General features: G+C 34.0%; 1 protein-coding gene across 2 annotated transcripts in view; it reads right to left on the reverse strand.

Annotated features, from left to right (window-relative positions):
* Positions 1-21,125, reverse strand: part of LOC127851186 (uncharacterized) — a 162,786-nt gene that overhangs the window by 112,339 nt on the left and 29,322 nt on the right. Inside the window, exon 1 of one of the 2 annotated variants that reach the window (XM_052384816.1) lies at positions 2,495-2,566. The exons of the other annotated variant lie outside the window; for it this stretch is intronic. The gene's annotated coding sequence lies outside the window, so the exon portion shown is untranslated. Of the gene's footprint in view, positions 1-2,494; positions 2,567-21,125 lie in introns of those variants that run through there. 2 annotated transcript variants of the gene reach the window in all.

A 21,125-nucleotide genomic window follows, 5' to 3' on the forward strand; every position in this document is an offset into this window, starting at 1 on the left:
AAATTCATTTCCGGCTAGATATTTTTGTATTAGCTTGAGAGCGATTTTTAAATAAAAGATTGCTAAAAATCACTTTAGTTTGAGACTTAACTAGATACATAATTTTAATTTAAAAACAACTTTACCTGAAATCTTACAGAGTTCCGCTAATAAATATTTCCGGACCAATTTTAGAATCACAAACATCATTTCGGCTCTAGATGTGTATATTACCTTTAAAATGACACTTACAAGGGAAATATTAATATCGAAATGGTAACTGTTAAGACAAACAAAGATATGTACTATTCAATAGCAAAGCCACCTTCGGTCTTTAAGTACTGTTTATTTGAATAAAGCGGTTGTACACTATCATAACGTTGTAATCTGCCGAATTCTTCAGTACCGTTTTAGTAGCGGGTGACGTAATAGTCAATATGGCGGCGGTCAATTTATGGATTCTGGGATTGTCTATCGGGGCATATGAAGGTTATATTACACTTATTCCATTTCCCATAGGGTCCCATTATAAAACTGCCAACTTTCAAAGCATTTTTCTTGTATCTCCTATATATCAAATTTTGCAGGACCGGTATCATTTTAAAGATAAATCTGTCCCCTTTCAATAAATGCAGTCAAAAAATATATGGTCTCGCAACTTCTAAGAAAGTAAAATTCGCCCAAAGGCAAGCACCCTCGGAAAACAGAGTTTCGAAAGTGAAATTTCGACAAAAGCCCCGTACTTCAATAAACGCACCCAAACAGTCATCTTTCAACGTAATCCCCAATGAAATGCGCAAAAATGTTACAGACACACACAGAATGCAGGAAATAATCACAAAAAGCATGGGTGCGATCGCTTAATCGCTTTTAATACCGAAGAGAAAAGGAACTCTTTAGAAATAGGCACTACTTTCGAATGGACCACGGAGGGATACAAAATGATTTAGTGTAATGTAACCTTAAAGATAAGTTAAACTTTTCAGATCATGGAAAAAACGCACGTGCAGCATTATTAATATATTTGAACTACAAATACAAAATTTCAGGTCGATCTGACAACTAGAAATACCCCAAAAACGCCTTTGAGTATGACACGTGATAAGCCATCTGGCTTTCGTTTTCTATACTTGGATTTCGGAGGCAATGCGACCTCAAATCGCACGTAAATCATATAAAACTACAAAATAAACAGCCCATTTACACGTATTTGCATGCCATGGACATAACTGATGCGTTAAAAGTGTTATACGTTTCTTAAAACACGATTGGGTGAGCACTGAGGTCCGAAAAGCAGGTTTCCGTACTTTTTTTACTTTTTTACCCGAAAACTCCCATTTTCCTTTAACAATTGTAGAAAACACATATGCAATTATACTTTTCACATGTTTTCCCGCTAAATGTAATCCAATCAATAAAATTACACAGCTAAATAGTGATTTTCTATAGATATTGTACCTGAAGACCCGGTATGTGCGTTTTTAAAGGTTATATTACACTAATTGCATTTCCCATAGGATCCCATTATAAAACTGCCAACTTTCAAAGCATTTTTCTTGTTTCTCCTATATATCAAATTTTGCAAGACCGGTATCATTTTAAAGATAAATCTGTCCTCTTTAAATAAATGCAGTCAAAAAATATATGGTCTCGCAACTTCTAAGAAAGTAAAAATCGCCCAAAGGCAAGCACCCTTGGAAAACAGAGTTTCGAAAGTAAATATTTCGACAAAAGCGCCGTACGTCAATAAACACACCCCAAACAGTCATCTTTCAACGTAATCCCCAATGAAATGCGCCAAAATGTTGCAAACACACACAGGATGCAGGAAATAATCACAAAAAGCATGGGTGCGATCGCTAAATCGCTTTAAATACCGAAGAGAAAAGGAACTCTTTAGAAATAGGCACTACTTGCGAATGGACCACGGAGGGATACGAAATGATTTAGTGTAATGTAACCTGAAATTCCAACCATCGCGGCGACCTAGATCGGTCAGGGGCGATAAGAATGGACAGGGATAACGTGAACGAATAAATATTGCATTCGGCTCTTTTATGATCGGCGAATACGAAAATAAAAAAATACGTTTTCAGAAATCGCAATAAAAAAATTTTGGGTCGGGGGGTAAAAAGTGGGTCGGTCGGTAAAGCGCAAACAAACTTAATTTTAAGTTAGGCCTTATCGATACAAACAATGCAAAATATTCATGTTCCATGATTGTCATTTAAAAATATAGATTTTCGAACTGAAAAATAGTTATTCAAATTAATACAAAACACAGTTAAAAAGACAATGAAACGTTACAGTCGTAATTAATACATGTACTTTTGAAAGTGTGTCTGCACTTTCGATTTCAAATTCGTTCAACACTTAAACACACATTCTTGAAAGAGTTAATATTATCGAGATAAACATTTTACATTATTGTGTCAAAGAAACGAAACTAAATCTTAATATATTTAAGTAACCATTTAAAAGTCTGCGAATGTTTACTCATTACAAATGAATCTACCATCAGTGTAATCACTCCATGAATGCGAGCAGTAGTAATGACTAATATATAACATACAATCTATTAATAGCGTTTGCGTCAAACTAAAAAATAATGTATTGACCGGCATCAATCGGGACACCTCGGACAATTCCGCCATATCGGCGATCGTCTCTCGGGTGTATTTGGTGGAAGGATATGTCTAACGCCTCTAGGCGGAGGATATTACACCGAAAATATAGTTCGGGTTACAAACCATTAAATTTGCACTAAATTTACTGATAATATAGATATAGAAGGACCAATATCTCTGAGGAGTAATATAATAGAATATTTGTTTCTGTTATTGTTAAACATTAGTTGTCATTACACACAAAATATTCAAATGTTAATTAAATGTTTAGAAAGCTTATTAGTTGTTTCTTGAAGTGTAAACAACACCATTATTCAAACTTAAAGAACCAGTATTTCTTAAATTGCATTAATTATCGGTACAACATTGCGGATGTTCTGAAGGGCGACAAACTTTGAGATTTAATCCATATGTTTAGGTTCTATACCATAAACAATCGTACAACACTGTACAGAGGTACAGGGAAAACTCTTCGGTGTAATATAAGAAATAGTAAAATCCACTTAGATCCCCCCCCCCAAAAAAAAAAAACATCATTATAGTGACAAGTAAGGCAGTCACAAACTGTATACAGACAAAAGCCATATGGCTCTCAGTGGGGTTTACTATTACCAGTATTGAGACACCTAAAGGGTTTCGCAGGATGGAATAAGTGGAGAGCTTGATTGAATTTGAAAAACAATTCTTTCTGTGCATTTGATGATGGCAACCATACAGTATGGCAGATATTTTTTATATTTTAGCCTAAGCAACTTAATTCCAAATGCTGTTATTCTGGCCAGGCCGATACTCTTTAGCTGGGCAACCAAAACACTAAATATGGTCAACTGTGCAGGCAACAATTGTAACTAGAAGTGGCGCGGCAGAGGCCGACGCGTATCCCCATGCCGCATGTTTGACCCAGTAAGCATTTTAATGAACCTCGTGGTGAATAAAATGGATCAGCCCTGTTTTAGCCTTAAGTGTAAATTGGTTATTCCAATACTGTGGAGACACCAATAACACCTATAAAAAAAATAAGAATACAGTTTTTTATGCCCCCGGTAGGGTGGCATATAGTTTATGAACTGTCCGTCAGCCTGTCTGTCTGTCCTTCCGTCTGAAAACTTTAACATTGCCCTAACTTTTGCAATATTAAAAATAGCAACTTGATATTTGGCATGCATGTGCATCTCAAGTAGCTGCACATTTTGAGTGGTGAAACGTCAAGGTCATCCTTAAAGGTCAAATATATGGCTTTAAAGCGGCGCAATAGGGGGTATTGTGTTTCTGACAAACACATCTCTTGTTTTTAATTGAAAAACCAAAGACATTGTTGGAATTTGACTAATTTAAGGCATCCTGTATACATTTTAAAACTCAATTTTCCACAATATGAAACAACTTTTTTAAAAGGCACCAATAAAAGCTCCTCCATCCCCTATGCACGCTAAACCAAGAATCATTTTTTTATAAGATTATCCTTCAAAATGGGCAAAAGTCCGGGGCAATACTGTCAAAATGCCCTTTAACAACTCTTGTGACATGCAGCTGTAGTCTATTTTCTCTGTATTTTTTTTACAGCGAAACACATAATGGCATCATCATAGATGTATAGCTCAGAATTCATTTTATACTATATAAATATGTTATGTGGTCTTATTTATACAAAATAACCTGGATATTTATGAAAAAACACCTTCTCCCTGTAAAGAGAGATGGCATTTGTTCGCCATAAACATTGATATATTCAGTAAATTGTAAGCAGCAAACATGAAAATTCAGTCACCCAGTCATCAAGTTTTTAAAGAGTTCAACTTTGCTTAGGTAATAATGCATCAATGTTGATTCTAACAAAAAAAGGGTATTCATTTATGCCTAAACTGTTCTGCTTTCCAGAAGCAAGGACGTCAAACACAAACTTTAAACCATTTATAGTCTTAATTATTAAACAAGAGGGCCATGATGGCCCTGTATTGCTTCACTGCTGAAAAAAAGACTGAAACAAATATTCTCGGCATGTGCAAATACTTAAATATAGGCATTATTTAAGCACATGTACACTTTTGTGACCCCCTGGGCTGGGTCACATTTAACCCCAGGGGCATAATTTGAGCAAACTTTGTAGAGGACTACTATATCTCACTACATACAAAATGTGGTAGCCCTAGGTCCTAGAGCTAAGGACGAGAATATTTTTAAAGTTTTCACAAAATAAGCAAGATATAAGCGTATATAATGTTCAATTTTGTGACCCGGTCAAATTTGACCCAAAGGGCATTATTTGAACAAACTTGGTAGAGGACTAAAAGATGCTACTGCATACCAAATTTGGTAGCCATAGTCCGAATGGTTTTCGACAAGAAGATTTTTAAAGATATCACAAAGTAGGTGCTTTATAAGCGTTAATTCAATTTTGTGACCCCTCGGGGCAGGGTCCAAGTTGACCCCAGAGGCATTATTTGAACAAATTTGGTAGAGGTTTATTTTAGATGTCACTACATACCAAATTTGGTAGCCCTAAGCCCAATGGTTATGGACAAGAATTTTTTTTAAGTTTTCACAAAATAGGCCTTATATAAGCATATGTTCAATTTTGTGACCCCCGGGGCAGAGTCAAATTTGACCCCAGGGGCATAATTTGAACAAATTTGGTAGAGGACTATTAGATGTCCCTACATACAAAATTTGATAGCCCTAGGCTCAATTGTTATGGACAATAAGATTTTGAAAGTTTTCACAAAATAGGCCTTATATAACAGATTTTCAATTTTGTGACCCCTGGGGCAGGGTCAAATTTGATCACAGAGGCATAATTTGAACAAATTTGAAAGAGGTTCACCCCAGGAACATTCCTGAAAAATTTAATCAGAATTGGACCAGTAGTTTAGGAGAAGATGTTTAAAGGAAAAGTTAACGCGCGGACGGACGCACGCGCGACGAACACAGGACCATGACATAAGCCCCGCTTGTCTTTGACCAGTGGAGCCTAAAAGATATTCGGCGTTTATCCTGATTTTGTAATATAGTACGAAAAATAACAATTTTATTTGATTCTGTAGTAGAAACAAAGAAGACCCCTTTTCTTTTCAAAGTAAAAGTTTTATAATAATTTTTATTTTATTTGTTTTTTACATTTTTTTTTATTCAATATAGAACATACAATGTATACATGTATATGATCATACAACAAAGTGATTGTACAAAGCAATAAAGTTCAGACATGTTATACAAGATATGCTAATATATATACTTTTTTTGGTTTCCTTAAGATTTAGAAAAAAACAAAAACAAAAATCTGGGTTAATATGTTTTTTCTTTGGTTGTTTGTGATAGGTGTTATTTTTTAAAGAGAAAAGAAAAGAACAACAGAAGAACAGTTATGAAAAATGATGAGTTGTATAAAGTGGGAAGAAAGCATAATGGACTTGTGTGTTTTGTTGTATGTTCACAATGATCTTATAAGATTGAAAAAAAATATACACAAAAAATTTTAGAAAGATAAACTAACATAAGAGTAAAATGTATATAAGTGGACAAACATTATGAGAATTTTATCAGATTCCATTTTTGTTCAAAGATTTGTAATGTGTCATTACTGAGGGCTATTTCTTTCTCAATCTGGATTTTTAGTTTAAGACTATGGACAAAAACAATTAAAATTTGGTACTTGTTTTTTGTACTTCATGTTAAAGATAAAAGATGTGTAAAGGAAAAGTTAACACGCAGACGGACGCACGCACACACAGCGAACACAGGACCATGACATAAGCCCTGCTGGTCTTTGGCCAGTGGAGCTAAAAAGATATTCGGCGTATATCCTGATTTGTAATATAGTACAAAAAAATAACGTTTTTATTTGATTCTGTAGTAGATAACGTTTTTATTTGATTCTGTAGTAGAAACAAAGAAGAACCCTTTTCTTTTCAAAGTAAAAGTTTTATGATTATGATAAATTGCCAGGACATAATTATGGGCCTTTGTTTTTGACATCTGATATCTTGTGAACCAAAGAATGGTGCTCTAATACGAATGATACATAACATGAAGTAAAACAAAACAAAATTACTGCGTAAGTGTGTGTGAGATAGAGAAAATTATCAAAAAACAATGAAAATTTTATTTGCATATTAAATACAACACACTTTGACAACAAAAAGTATTGTTTGTATAATCAATATGAACATAATCTAAGTTGCTGCTAATATGGGATCCCCACCAGGATTTGAACCTGGATTTCCTCTCCATATAGAAAGGTGTGTTTGCTTACACTATAAGGATGTTCCAATTAACAGCAATAATATTGGTAACAATTATTTCTGTCAACTATATTAATTGTTTAATTAAGTCTTGACACAAAATGTGTAAATAAACGTTTTAAGCTTTTTAAAAACAATTTATTCTCCATCAATTTTTTAAGGCAACTGTCACATTGATAATGACATGTATCATAAGGGCACGCCTTTAAAGCTACTCTGGATCAGGAACTCATGTTTTTCCACAAGCACTGAACCTGAAATTAGAAAAAGATTATTTAAAACCACTTTTTTGTTATAGAAACAATTAAATGCCTTTTTTATTTCAATAGATTATTGATCCCCATAAAAATCTGGACACATAACCCAACAACTTGTTGAAAATGTGTTTGCTTATTTACATCTGTGAGTACATGTGTTGGTACATGTGACAGTGAGGCGGTAAGAAACTGCAACAACTAAATCGAAACAAATATTCAAATAACTACAATGGTATGTTTCTTATGCTAGCAATTAAGTAGCAAATAATGAGAATAACAAAATATGACATTTTGGGCTGCACTAACTATTAAGATCCATATAATGTTCAATGAACTTTATTTACAAACAGGGCCGAGTTGCAACATTTTACAAGATAAAACGTTTGATTGCTTGTACGGTAAGAAATAATTGATGTAACATGCATCAAAATAATCCCAAATAGTTTAAACAAAAAACACAGAAATATTAATTGAATAGATAGTAGATTGACATGAACAGACAGTAAAATAGAGTTTTGGAATGGTCACGTTCATCAGATCATGTACAAAATTGGGACAATCATAGCTCTACACAGTTTCCAACTAGTATTTTAAATGTAAAAGAAACAGATAAAGAAAAAAAGATGTACACCGAACATATGCTTGGAAAGTTCTGGGATTCATTCATCAAAATTTCTTCAAGAAAGTATAATGTACTGAAAAGTTTAGCTTAATAAAAAAAAACACTTCACAATATATATATAATATATATATATAATATTATTATATATAATATATATATATATATAATATTACAGATATTCACATATAAACATTGTTACTGAACTCAACAGAAAACACTTTAAAAGTTTCAATGACTTAACATATCGTTGTTGAAAACATGGGCCCTTGCTGCACTGGTATCAACACAATTATATAACGCGATAATTTGCTCATAAAATGTCCATAATCAAGAATAAGGTAAACATTGTGGGCAGTCAATCGTTTGGCATATGGGTGTTTGAACTAAATTGCATCCGATAAACAAAATGGCAGCAAAAGCTATTGATGTAATGTACATTTAAAAACCCGCAGAACTAGATATAATAAGCGCTTGGTGAAATTTACAATTAATTATGCTCACCATCTTGAAATAAAAAGTTCTTCAGCAAGCGTTGATTCTTTCTTGGGTCTGATGCGCAATACACAACTGATTGATTATTATGCCACTTGAAGTGATTAATAGTAATAACACATTAAATTAATATATCAGTGAACTAAATCTTGCAATAGACTAACACTAGTGTAAATTATTACATGTTTTGACTTGATACATTGACATACGTTTAACTATGCTGTTTACAAATTTAGATACCAGTAAGAGTGGGTCTTACTAAACACTGCAAAGACACACACAGTCTAGCAAAGGCTACAAAGACAAGTAAAGTCAGATCAAAACACAAATAAGTTAACCAGTGTATCCTTTATTTAATAAATTTAAGACTATTAGGGGAATATAATTCCAGGCAAGGTATAACGAAGGCAATCCAAGAGTTACAGTGGGTTTATTGGACCTTGCAGCATGTGTTTGACTTTGTGTACCTTTGCTACACTTTGTGTGTGTGTTTTTGTAGTGTTTAGTGTGAGCGTTACGGCATGTAAACAATAGCTTCTTTTAATTTTAGAGACATGTGATTAATGCTATAATGCTTCTTAAACTAAGGAAAAACGTTTCGGTGTAATGTTTAGAGAATGTTTTTAATCATGTTTTTAATTTATTGTAATTAACATGTACATGTTCTTTAAAATATATTCATATTTCTGTTTAAATGATATGCATCCATTGTTTACAGTGATTTTTGTATTATTAGCTAATGTACAATTCGGATGTAATCATTTGGGACCTACTGGCGGGAATTTTTATATGAATTTGACTGGTCATGATTAAAGGTAAACTAAGGTCAAAAGTGACGTTAAACAGCTATGCTGAAAAAAGAAAGGAAGTCTTCCTTAACTGGGCTCAATCCACTGACCCTTGGAGTTAAAGTCAAGCGCTTAAACCAATGGGCCATCAGTGCTTCCATAGTCAGTGGTTTATTTTATACTTTATACATGTATAAGCATTCCTTGAAATATCACACAATCAAACTTAACAATAAAAAAAGAACTCTCCCAAATTATTTGTGTCATTAAGTGCAATATTGATAAATGTAAACATTCGATCTAAAAAGCTCCAATAAAACACAAGAATAAAATTTAATAAAATAAAAAAGTAACCCTCATTTTGGCTAGAACCATTGACCCCTGGAGTAAAAGTCTACCGCTTAAACCACTTGGCCTTCCATGCGTATACAATGAGTGATGTATTTTAAACTTTATGTAAGCAATCCTTGTAGTGTCACAAATTATAACGAAAACAGTCAATTTAAAGGTGCCAGTTGAAAATCAAGGATAGCTGAAATTATTCGCGTTCAGAATAAATCTGAGCCAAGAGTCTGCCAAAATAGAAATTATCAAAAGACTATTGCTGCAATTTATATTGACTACATGAAGTCATCATTGATAATTAATACTATAGGAGTACTCAATGTCAATACTGGAAACTTTCCATTTAAACAAGTGTAATTATGTTGTGGGAATTCACAGATTTACACTTAAAATTATTAAAGGAATGTAATCTTGAAACAGACGAGCTACAAACAACACATTTTAATGTTTCTTCTTTACGCCAGGTTTGAAACCGTCGGGCCGCCATCTTGTTTTCAAAAGTAGTTCCAAATCCAATATAACGGCCGCCTACGTACATCAGAGAGACGGTGTGGTGTAGCCCACTGTCCGATGCGTTCAGATTGGACCGGCATGAAATAATCAACCTCGACTATCTCCGTAATGTTCTTCAGACCGAGAGTTTTATGGATATTTAACTTGTCAAATACAATATTTTCATTGAAATACATTTTCGTAGATCCATTCAATATTGCATTTTCGTTCGATCTTAAATTCTTGGATTTTTATAATGTTAAAATAAAATTACAATCGTGATACATCGGCTATCTTCGGACTCCTCCGTAAGATAGGCAGATTTAAGGAATAAATCGTCTGCTGATTAACAAGGGAGAGTCCACTTGCACGGGTGATAAAAACGCAATAGTATAAGATAACGCGTGTTTATATTCACCGTTCTCAATTTATAAAACGTTGAACATGAGTTAAAGTCACTATCACGCTCACCAATACATACGGCTACTGTATTATGCTATATAAAAACATTCGACAACAAGTAGTACCATACGATGGTTAATTACAATAGGAAGACCCTAAAAACAAGTAACATTGATGTAAAAACGTTATATTACAAGCATTCGGCAAGTTTTAAGCATCTAAATATCTAATTATCGTTCCACGATGTAATCTACTTTCGCTTTCGAGTCAGGATCGGATTCATTCGGGTTGCGTTCATTTGCATAATTTATACAAGCCATTTTCGCATTCGCTAAGTTCCAGTTACCCAGAATTCATTTGGATTTCATAATTCATGAGAGCTACGCCATGCTTCCGATGCTTACTGTATCCAGTTTCGTGTTCGCCCGTAAATGTTCGGATATTTCACGGGAGATATAAATGGAATTATTTGTGGCCACAAAAAAATAAAAACGAGCATTTTGTATCTCGTTAAATCAATTCTACCAGACAACATCTAACGTTTAAATTTTGCATTTTGCTAAAAGAAATATTGATTTTTTTATGGGTTAGCTTTATTTAACGAAATATTCGATATTTTTTAGCATGATTGTTACATTAAACAATAATTACAGGGCCACTAAAGACAACAACAAAAATGCTCCACAATCGCTTAAACCGACTATAAAAAATGTAATATCACAAGAATGATCTTTTAAAAAGGTAATCGGCGTAAATGATGACTTTGAAATAAAGTTTGAAATTTACGTTTCTAAATAATTAAATTGAAAACAAAAGTTAAACAATCGTGTTTTTCTTCACTTGTAAGTCGCATATTTACTGCATAAAATGTGTGTTATAATAGTCAAACCAGACATTAGTATAAGTAGATAAAATATACTATGGGAGTGAACACTATAATGTGTCCTCACATAGCTTATTATGAGATTATTTTTTCATCATCGAAATATATCGTTTGTTAATATTTGATTAAAATGCAGTTGTCTTATAGCCGCGCCATGCGAAAATGTGTCTAATGGTCTTTCGACCAGCGTAGCTCATGTTGTAATGTGGTTTGCCTGAGAATTTACTTCAATGCTGGTTAATACCAATACATTTATTATTAAAATAATGTTATGGTTCATTCTTTGACTCAAAGCAAGCGACGGGTACGCTCACGTAGTGAGTTACGAAAGTAAACAGCACACTTTACATTCAACCTGCATTCACATATAGAAAGAACGGGTCAACTAGGTGCTACGTTTCCTTTGCTTACTTCAGTTAGAGTTCAATTCTTTACATACTTCCAATCATAAGGCCCTGGCTTCTGGATATCTAAAAGTTCACTGGTTGGTTATAAGTAGACGTTTACAAAGGCTTCATAGAAGTTTTTGCGAATAATACGTCTCGCGGAAGTGTATAATTTTGCATAATAAAAGTCATAGTAGTCATAGTCGCATGTTATTTGTGTTATACGTGCTTTTTCGTCACGTGGTACATTTTCGCGGGTGTTTTTGCGGTTTTTTTTGTCACGTGATCATAAGATGTTCTCGGAAAAATAATAGTTCATCGAAACGATAGAATGAAATTATTTATGTTGCCGGCCTAGCTACGCGCAATTTGCGTACTTTGGGCTCGACGACAAACTATCGAATCAATCAAGATTTAAAGTTTTCATAGATCGATACAGGTATCTGAAATAGAAACAATTAATATATGCAATTAGGTATATAATCAAGATATATATGTATGCATTCAAATGAAATACACATTAAAAATGACTAGCGTTGCATGGTGGTGTGAATATTACTCGCAATAAGTTATTTTAATAAATAATTAATAAACACAACCGTAACCTTCAGATGTCTTAAATAACAATACAAACAATTGACAGATAAAATAAATAAAAGATTCAAATAAGTTACCTGCAGGAATATAAAATGTCTTACACAAATAATATAATGTTTCAATCAAAATAGAATGGCTGTCTGAAACAACCTTCAGCAAACAACTGAATAAAGGAGGGAAACTGAAGGATTGGTTGTTACGTGCACGTGCTAAAATAGGTTAAATTCAACTATAGGTTAACTAGAAAACAACTAAGACTACAGTCTAGGTTTAATATCAGAGTTACCCAAAACTACTCGACTTTAGTAACAAATAACTAAATAATAATTTATACCCTGTGACATTTAGTTTGTACAATCGATTTTTTTTCAAGACGATTTTTTTGTTTTATCAAAATGATTGATGATTTATAATTAAATAAGTTTATTGATTTCAAAATAACTAAAATAGTTGTTTATTGGCTGCTCAATGATACATTGTTTACACCCCGCGCTTGATCGCGCACCGACTGTCAAAACATTCGGTTTAGTTGAGCAGAAAAGTCGGTATCTCAAGCAAGTTTCTGATTATTGCTGAAGAACGCAAAAAGTTTAACTATTTTGTCAATTTACCAAAACGTGAAAAGGCCCCTTTAAAAGCAGTGATGCGACGTTGGGCTCGTGACTTCAAAATAATTGAGCTTTGCTTTGGGAAAACGGGGTTTAATGAGTGTACGTAGAATGTGTCGTCTGTGCCTGTGCAGTCTAATCATGGATGAAATCTGTACACCGCAATTCATTTTTTTCGATTAAAAATTAGGTTTTTATTAACGAAATTCATTAACTATGTTTTAAACTTAGCCTTTAAAAAAAAGTCGTTGTTCATGTAAAAATTCAATTTTAATAAACTAATATGTACTTTTAAAAACATAGTCATACCACCAGATAAAGAGAAACACCATCCGGTATTAAGCCGTTAACAGTTGTATGTAACTCCAAACATGAATGAGCCAGAGTAAATGTGACCGATCTGTTCAGTCTTGGTTAACGTCAAAAGTTTATTACATGCTATGTAACACTTTTCTGACCTATGTGTATATACAGTATGTTTACATTTATCGCATACACGCGTACACTCACTTATCTGAAGTGATTTATGTTGTTTGTTTTTTTACAAAACGACTTATTTTCAGTTATGTGTTGGGCAAAATCAAAATTGATATGTTTATACATATGCGTTGTGCGTAAGTGCGCCGTTTATGCGTGCGTCATTTAGTGTATAAAGTTGTAATCGTCGAATTACTGGACATACTAGTAATTAATGTGCAATGTCTAGTTTATCAATATGTTTTAAACAAGTATTCATTTTTTTATTTGGCCTCATGTTAAACGGTATTGCACCGTCTCTTGTGTTATGCAGTGGTATACGTTAGTCGCGTTATGCAAACATGGGTTTTATGTCATATGCGGCCAGCGTAGCTTAAGTCCAGCATGCGTATTGGCGCAGTCTGTTAAGGAGCTATTGTTTCCGCAAATACGACCACGAAACCTTGATCGATTTTAAAGCTGTCTGTGTAGCTCCTGGCCAGACCGCACAAATGCACGCGCTGGAATGGAGCTACACTGACCGCCTAAGGTACAATACCGATTTGTCTCGTAACGCGGCTCATATCTGATTTAAAATCAACTTCCCGTCTTCGCAAACTAGCAAGAATCGAAGATAATTGTATTAAGTTGGCGCAATAGCTTTTGCGTTGTGGTTTAATATATAAACACACTTAACCTCTTTTATGCTGGGGAAACATAATATATTGTCTCATTATGTATTTAGTTCAGTGTTTGAACGTATTTCGCTTAAATAATATCATTAGTTTTGCTGCGTCCTGAAAATAGTTTTATGTTAAATCAGGGACAACACTTAACGTTTAAATGGAAGTATCTTTTATCAACAATACAGTCTAGGCCAGCAATGTCGTTATGATTAATTTTGGCGAACTGCACAGCCCTATCTGAGACGAAACTTTGCGCACATGCATTAAACCTCTTTGTCACAGAACGAGGATCGATTCTGTGTAGTCTTGCTGTTTTTATTGTTGATATAGCGAACATTGCAGAACTTTTTACATATATTTCAAACTACATATACGATACGTATATATAATCCAAATGATTGAAAGCTTGCGCATTCGACTTTCCACGTGAAAGTTTGTGATTTAAACAACGTTTGAAGAAACGTTTATGATAATAAATCATTGCTTTACATAACAGGAGCAATGAATACGTTGCATGCGTTGTATTGTACATAAACACGTGATATTAGTGTTAAATAGAATGCTTGCGACCAACACAATTGTGTGCAGCAGAATGCAGGAGTTTTAAAATTATGTTATAATTTAATTTTCTTTTTTAAATACCAAAAGCTGATAGAAAGGATTTGCTATCTTTATTGTGATTGCGTTAACATCGCTTTATGACCAGAAAACGTCAATCATCAAAACAATCGCCATATAACGATCAGACAACAACAAACAGATACGCCAAAAAGTTAGTGTACACCAGGATACGGTTGTTACAACCCGTTTTGTAATAAAAACCCGAATTGTAATAATTATTACAAAGTGGGTTGCGATGCATTATTACATTTCGGGTCGACAGTAACAACCCGTTTTGTAATAAAAACACGAAATGTAATAAATTTTATCATGTCCATTAAATCAGAGATACAGACTTTTTTAGAAGTTGTTTTCATGTTTAAATTAGTTTTAGAGTAGGTATTGACTGTTTCCCCGACCTTTGTTCTTAAAGTCTCCATCAACAAATCATGAATGTAATAATTTATTACAAAGTGGGTTGCGATGCATTATTACATTTCGGGTCGACAGTAACAACCCGTTTTGTAATAAAAACCCGAAATGTAATAAATTTTATCATGTCCATTAAATCAGAGATACAGACTTTTTTAGAAGTTGTTTTCATGTTTAAATTAGTTTTAGAGTAGGTATTGACTGTTCCCCGAACTTTGTTCTGAAAGTCTCCATCAACAAATCATGAATGTAATAATTTATTACAAAGTGGGTTGCGATGCATTATTACATTTCGGGTCGACAGTAACAACCCGTTTTGTAATAAAAACCCGAAATGTAATAAATTTTATCATGTCCAATAAATCAGAGATACAGTCTTTTTTAGAAGTTATTTTCATGTTTAAATTAGTTTTAGAGTAGGTATCGACTATTCCCCGACCTTTGTTCTTAAAGACGTCATCAACAAATCATGAATGTAATAATTTATTATAAAGTGGGTTGCGATGCATTATTACATTTCGGGTCGACAGTAACAACCCGTTTTGTAATAAAAACCCGAATTGTAATAAATGTAGTTAAGTCAGACAAAGTCCGAGATACAGTCATTTTTGAAGTTATTTTCAAATTAACATAAGTTTTAGAGAAGGTATTGACAATTCCCCCGACCTTTGTTCTTATAGACTCCATCAACATATCACGAATGCACTAATTTATTACAAAGTGGGTTGCGATGCATTATTAGATTTCGGGTTGACAGTAACAACCCGTTTTGTAATAAAACCCCAAAATGTTATACATTTGCCCATGTCCGAGATGTTGATATATTTTGAATTTATTTTCAAGTTTAAATACAATTTTGATTAGGAATTGACAATTCACCCGACCTTCGTTCTTGTAGACTCCATAACAAAATCATAAATGCAATAATGTATTGCAAAGTGGGTTGCGATGCCTTATTACATTTCGGGTTGACAGTAACAACCCGTTATGTAATAAAACCCCGAAATGTTATAAATTGTCCGATGTCCGATAAAGTCCGAGATATAGATTTGTTAGAATATTGTTTTATGTTTAAAAAAAATTGAGCAGGAATTGACTATTCACCCGACCTTCGTTCTTATACATTTCATCAAACAAACATAAATGTAATAAAGTATTACTTCGTGGGTTGCGATGCATTATTACATATCGGAATGACAGTAAAAGTTATTCAAACGATCTGCGAAAATACTTTCATATTTAAATATAGCGACTACCCAAATTATTTACGACGACATACTTGCGTTTTCAATTTGACTAATTTCGTCGCTCATTGTGCATATATTTGTAAAGCGTCTGTACTTTCAGTTTCTATTACGATGCGAAAAATAAAAATGTCTAAGAGAGGTAAAAAGACGTCCGCGATTGTTGCGCCAAAATATCAGTTGACAGTTACACAGATATCAGGTAACATCAGTTTTTTTTATTTTATTTAAAGTGTATATCATGGACAGTTTCAAGGATTAAACATGTTATGAAACATCAGTTTATTTTAGTTAATTATGATAGTTTACAGTTTTATTGAATCAATACAAGTGTGCAGCTTCAACAGAAGTTAATCAGCAATGACTTTAAGGTATGCACTTTTATAACTCATTTCACCCTATTTCAAATATGAAATCTCCCTATTTTTCAAAATCAATGGGTGAAAACCCCATTTCCCAAATAATTACCTGGGGCACTGTATAAACCATAATATAAACACGAAAATAGCCTTATTATTCCTATGATAGCCTACGAATCTTCGACATAATTCTACGTCGAATACACAGTGTATACTAACTTCTAAAAGTGTAAACGTAATGTTCAAATCAAAGTAAGTAAATTGTAGTCTGTAATCAGCCAGTGCTCATTTTCTAAATATAAGTAAACACGTAAATGCAATATGGATACTTGTAGAACAAAATAATTAACCCGTTCTTCCCTGTAAATTTACTTAAAACTAAAAAAAATCCTTGCCTGCATACGTTCTGCTCAATAAAACGGGACGTATTTGAGGACTTTGTACCTAAATCACTAGTTGCAATAATACAACTCCCAGCTATTGACTCTCCGCGTCGCTCGTATGTACTAATTACAGCTCAGAGCATTCAAGAAAAAATACCTAACTAACCTGCTCGTTATCATTGTGTTTAGGTTACAATATACTAAATCAACGTACACACCAACACCCCGGCCAACGTACACACCAACTCCCCGGCCAACGTACACATCAACACCCCGGCCAACGTACAAATCAACACCCCGGCCAACGTACACACCAACACTCCGGCCAACGAACACACCAACACGCCGGCCAACGTACACACCAACACTCCGGCCAACGTACACACCAACACCCCGGCCAACGTACACACCAACACTCCGGTCAACGTACACATCAACACCCCGGCCAGCGTACACACAAACACCCCGGTCAACGTACACACCAACACGCCGGCCAACGTACACACCAACACCCCGGCCAACGTACACATCAACACCCCGGCCAACGTACACACCAACACTCCGGCCAACGTACACACCAACACGCCGGCCAACGTACACACCAACACTCCGGCCAACGTACACACCAACACCCCGGCCAACGTACACACCAACACCCCGGCCAACGTACACACCAATACTCCGGCCAACATACACACCAACACTCCGGCCAACGTACACACCAACACCCCGACCAACGTACACACCAATACCCCGGCCAACGTACACACCAACACCCCGGCCAATGTACACACCAACACCCCGGCTAACGTACACACCAACACCCCGGCCAACGTACACACCAACACGCCGGCCAACGTACACTCCAACACCCCGGCCAACGTACACACCAACACGCCGGCCAACGTACACACCAACACGCCGGCCAACGTTCACACCAACACTCCGGCCAACGTACACACCAACACCCCGGCCAACGTACACACCCGATCAGTGGAATAAGTGTCAGGATATATGCAGAATCTGGTGTTTTTTCGAGTTATATTTTAGTGAATACAATTAATTTATTAACAAGTATGTATGTTTTTGTTGTACAGTCCTTTTAAACGCTTTAGGACAGACCGACAGACAAACAAACAGACAGACAGACAAGTTCAATACTATATACCCCCCCCCCTAAACTTCGTTTGTGGGGGTATAATAAGGTCGTTTTATTTGTCTATTTTTCACATTCAAAATGATTGAAGTGGACATACTAGTATATGAAAAGTTCGTTATATATTTGAAGACAGATAAATTTGCCATTGATGTGGTTTTGTTGCTTAAAGGGATCTTTTCACGTTTTGGTAAATTGACAAAATTGAAAAAAGTTGTTTCAGATTCGCACATTTTCGTTTAAGTTATGATATTTGTGAGGAATCAGTAATACTGAACATTTACCATGGTCTAATATAGCCATTATATGCATCTTTTGACGATTTAAAAACCTGAAAATTATAAAGCGTTGCAACGCGAAACGATTGAATAATTTGGAGAGTTCTGTTATTGTCGTTTAATTTTGTGAAACTACGAAGATTGCTTATATAAAGTATAAAATACGTCACTCATACATACTTGGCAGGATGGCCGAGCGGTGTAATTGGTTTTTACTCCAGGACTCCGGGGGTCACTGGTTCGAGCCCTGATGAGTGCTACATTTGTTTCCTTTTTTTAGTTTTATTCTTGATTTTTTACTTGAGCTTTTTTATCCAATGTTTACATTTATCATTATAAAGCACTTAATGACAAACTTCAAAACATGCCAAAATATGTTAAAAGGCCATAACATAACATAACATAACATAACATAACATTTATTCGTCATTAAATAGCATATTGCAAATTTATAGCCTATACACAGTATATGTTTGAGATAGCAAAGACATGGTACATGTATTTGAGAAGTACAACACAAAATGATGTATACATATAGTGGGTAAAACAAAATAGAAAAAAAACATGTCAAAATCATTCAAAGAATAGAATCAATAAGTCATTTACATAATGAATATATAATTTCGATGGTGAATTTCATTTCCAAAAAAAAAGTTTTCATTGTTTAAATGATCGATTATATTTTCAATGCTGGATACAATTAAAAATTTCAAAATTGTTCAATTACACAGACTTAGTTAAGTAACATTATTACGTAATGCTTATGATTAAATTACAAAAAATTATGAGTAGATTTATTTAATCATTAAGCATTAAACATATGTTTGCTGTCTCTTTTATGTAGATTGAATATTCTAATTGATAATGATAACAATACAATTACATTTTCAAATTTTGAAAATCATATAAAGAAGTGATCTTCTTCATTACAAATAGTCAACATAATATAAAATAATCGCACAAGTTGATTACTTTTACTCTATCCAATACAGTCATTCGATCACCTTAATATGTTTAACAGTAGGCAAAAGGAAATAAGAATCATAGTTAATACGATTCACTTATTATTGTATCTGTTTTAATAGACATACAAAAAAAGATTGCGTTAACAGCATATATTTTACACTTCGTGTATTGTATAATACTAAATGTTCTTGGCGGCATGTTTCACAACTGCGTCATTTTGATATGAAACGTCAGTATCGGTATATTATAAAAGACCCACAGTTTCCACTACTGCGTCAAAGGTACCAAAACCATTTCATAAGAAACAAAATAGTATGTGAATAATTAAGTATAATTAATTAAGTATTATTTTTAATATTCTAGAACGTGTGTTCCACTCTGGATCATCTTAGCGAAACACAACGAATTAAAAAAATACTGTGGATAATAACTGTAAAAACACATTAATTCGTACAAAAAAAATCAAATAAATTTATTATCATGAATATAATATTTAATATGTATCATCTTACCCCGCCTGAGAAAATATGAGGCCTTTTCTTGTGTATAACGTTAATAAAACAGATACCTTCCCCTCATTGACTTCTCCATAGAGCATTAGTTATAGACTAGTTAACTTTTCAAAGAAATATTAATTCGAGTTATTCGAGTTCTATCCCTTTCGTATGTCATTTTTATTTAAAATTGAGTTATATATATATAATAATGTTTATTTGACACTGACACATGTAGAAGACTAATGGGTTTAATGCATGTGCGTAAAGTGCCGTCCCAGATCAGCCTGTGCAGTCCACACAGGCTAATAAGGGACGATACTTTGCGCCTTTATGATATTATTCGTTTCAAGAAAGTCTCTTCTTAGCAAATATCAAGTTTAGGCGGAAAGTGTCGTGCCTGATTAGCCTGTGCGGACTGCACATGCAAATCTTGGACGACAATTTACGCACATGCATTAAACCCCCTTTTCACATAGCGTGGCTCATATGTTTTATAGAACATATCGTACTGAAACAGACGCCATAACTACTAGACTGACTGTTCAGGTCTAGTGAAACATTACGTCGGGCCAGTGAACATTCAGTTATGTATACAGTCGGTCTCGTGTAAACTTCACATGTTACTCTAATTGTATAACTGTACATGCTTCTGCATTATAAAAATAATTATGAACACTGATTAAATGTTAGGATGTTATATTATTATTACCCTTGATTTAGCAAAAGCAGGGCCTTAATCAAACAAACATAGTTGTTAATTTTTACTAAGGTTAAGTTGAACAAAAAAAACATATAAGGTTGTAAATATTAAAGTTGTAATAAAACGATATTATTAAAATATTATTTAAAGCTATTGATTACACGACGTTGTCGCGATTTGACTAGCGAATAATTCTAATCGGTGCTACAAATTGATTATACGATCATTAATTGTTTAATATTTGCATTGTTACGTTTTCCTTGACGTGAATTTAAAATGAGTTGCACACTGAAGGCATCTTTCAAACTTCCATTCTTAACGTAGTAGTAATTGCCTGTTACTTTTAGATACATGTATAAGAGGTTACTGCTATGTTTTTATTAACGGCGTTACTTGGTACATATCGAGCGTAAATTATAGTTTTCAATTATGGCATGTAAATGTGTTTCATCATCCTGAGGTAAGTAAGCAATTGCAATATAAAGGACCGACTTGTTCGTAAAATTGTTCACAAGTAGCCTACAGTATACCTACATTTCATTAAACACGGAGTACGCATACAATTACAACAGTGATTAAATCAAATAAGTCTCGCTCTGTGAAAAGGGGATTTAATGCATGTGTGTAAATCTTCGTCCATTATTAGCCTGTG

Source organism: Dreissena polymorpha, chromosome 11 (assembly GCF_020536995.1).
Source record: "Dreissena polymorpha isolate Duluth1 chromosome 11, UMN_Dpol_1.0, whole genome shotgun sequence".
Lineage (NCBI taxonomy): Eukaryota > Metazoa > Mollusca > Bivalvia > Myida > Dreissenidae > Dreissena > Dreissena polymorpha.